This window comes from Rhodamnia argentea, chromosome 8, assembly GCF_020921035.1.
Source record: "Rhodamnia argentea isolate NSW1041297 chromosome 8, ASM2092103v1, whole genome shotgun sequence".
NCBI classification, from domain to species: domain Eukaryota; kingdom Viridiplantae; phylum Streptophyta; class Magnoliopsida; order Myrtales; family Myrtaceae; genus Rhodamnia; species Rhodamnia argentea.
This window is the reverse complement of record NC_063157.1, coordinates 18199490-18202241: the sequence shown is the minus strand read 5'-3', so window position 1 is coordinate 18202241 and position 2752 is coordinate 18199490.

Below are 2752 nucleotides of genomic sequence, written 5' to 3'. Positions count from 1 at the left end.
CAAATACTTGTTCTTGCATATCACTACATAAGAATGTTGACTTCACATCTAATTGGTAGATGGGCCACGAATTCTGTGCTGCTAATGCAATCACCAATTAGATTGTATCAAGTCTTGCAACAGGCGCAAACACCTCTTTGTAATCCACTCTAAATTCTTGCTTGTAACCTTTTGCGACCAATCGCGCCTTGTATTTTTCAACTTCGTCATTCTTGTTCAATTTTGCCTTGTAAACCCACTTGAATCCGATTGTTTTTGCCCATTGGGAAGATCGGTCAATTTCCACATATTATTTTTCTCAATTGCTTTGAAAAAGTGGTTGGGTCACTATTTGCAAACAAAGCAAAATGGATCGGTGGGTCTACGGTTTACTCAACTCCCGACACTTCATAATCTTCCATCCATGCTGGCCTTCATCAGATGCATTGTGGTCGTTCTCCAAATGCCGTAGCTACTGCGGAATTTCCAGCATTTTCGGTTGTGACTTGGCTTGCAGTGGACTACTGTTCTAGCTCGATATCATCTTCAAAATTTGCTAGAATTTGTTCACCACCATCTTGCTTACTCCACGACCAGAATCTCTCTTCATCAAAAATCACATCACAGTTGATGATGATTTTGTCGATTATAGGATCATAGAGTTTGTAGGCTTTTGAATGATCATTAATGCCAAGAAAAACACATCATTCTCCTTTATCATCTAACTTCTTTCTCTTTTGGTTTGGAACATGGGCATATGCTGTACACCGAAAAATTCTAAAGTAATCAACCATAGGTCTTTGTCCTCTCCAAGCTTCTTCGGGTGTCATATTTAAAACAGCAAGTGTGGGGCTTCTGTTCAAAAGGTGAACACTCAAACCGACTACTTTTAGCCAGAAGCTCATTGGAACTCCATTTGACGTCAAGAGGCTTTGCACCATATTCATAATGGTGCGATTTTTCCGTTCACGGACACCATTTTGTTGTGGTGAATAAGCTGCAATGAGCTATCTTTTAATCCCATGCTTTGCATGGAAATCTACAAACGCAATCGAAATGTATTCATGACCATGATCCGTACGAAGAACTTTGATTGGATTTCCACTATCTTTTTCAACAAGTGTTTTGAAGCTCTTGAAGGCTCAAAGGCTTTAGACTTTTCCTACAAAAAATAAACCCAAACCTTTCAACTAAAATCATCAATGAAGGTTATGATATATCTTTTACCTCGATTAGAAATTGGAGAAATTGATCTGCAAATATATGAATGGACCGGTTCAGGCCGCTTCTTAACTCTCCATGCTTTGTACAAAATGAGCTCGGCGTTGTTTGCTAACAACACATTCTTCACATATATCGGGTGGTGTCGTGATTGGGGGATATTCCTCCACCATTTGCTTTTGATGTAGTGTCTGTAATCCACCAAAGTAGAGGTGTTCATATCTGAAATGCCATACCCAAGCTTCCTCTTTCAATCTTGTGGAGAAGCACGAGTTAGAGGTGTTATGAAGATACAGTAGGAACTCTTAAAGATATTTAGATAACATATTAGGATCTTTACATGATCCTGCATATCTTTCAGGATTGTGCATATATCTAGTTTGATAGTGCATATCCTCGATTGATTATATTTGATATCATGCTTAATTTATTACCTTAGATAGTCATGTAATAAAGCCTATAAATAGCACATGTACTCTTTTCTATTCACATCAAAATATACAAGAGTTTTCTCTTTCATTTTACGTTCTTTAACTTGGTATTAGAGCATTCATTCTTGATGCAACCCTTGTGCATCCAATGCTATGAGCACTCGTGAACCCCGAGATCCTAGTGCACCCTTGCGCTACTGCACCCCATGCATTCCCTAGCAAAATAAATCCTTCCCACCATCGGTGTTCACCCGAGTGCCTTATTAATGTCTAATCAAGTTCCATTGTGGTCGTGTTACGGGATCGGCAATGTGTTGCCAAGTTGAGCTTTTCTTTTTCATGGATGTACTTTTTTATGCAATGAAAACGTGTCTTTGTACATTAACTTTTGCTCAATAGTGCCTAGCATATTCCTCTTGGTGTAGCCACGCCAGCTATATTGGCCGCCATTGTTAAATTACTGTCCCAACAGGAAAGTTCAACGCAAAAAAATGCATGTTATTCAGCTCAAATCCCTCTTATTCTCAAAATTTCACTTCATGTTTCGAGAAGCCAACATTGCCACTAGATTCACCACCCTAAAACGAGCCGGATATGGTAGATATCGCCTCACACACTGCCCCATTGCAAATCCACCAAGCGCAGATGCCATGTGGCATATTGGTGCACTGTTAGACATTGATTCAAACTCAAAGTGACTTAGTCACCATGAGTTTGAGGGAGGATGTTAGAGAAGTTTATATATCATATTAGGATCTTTACATGATTGTTAGAGATATTTAGATATCATATTAGGATAGTTACACGTTCCTGCATATCTTTTAGGATTGTGCATATATTTCATTTGATAGTGCATATCATGCTTAATTTATTCCTTAAATAGTCATATAATAAATCCTATAAATAGGCTATTTATTCTTTTCTATTCACATCAAAATATACAAGAATTATCTCTTTCGCTTTACATTCTTTGATTGGAACATTCGATTGATAGTCACGTTAACTTGAGCAACAGCCCTCGTTTCTCATTATGAATTCTACAAACTCCTCTTTTGAGTGTAATTCATATACCTTCTCTTGCAATTGTCCAACACTTAGGAGGTCGGTCTTTAACTCGGGAA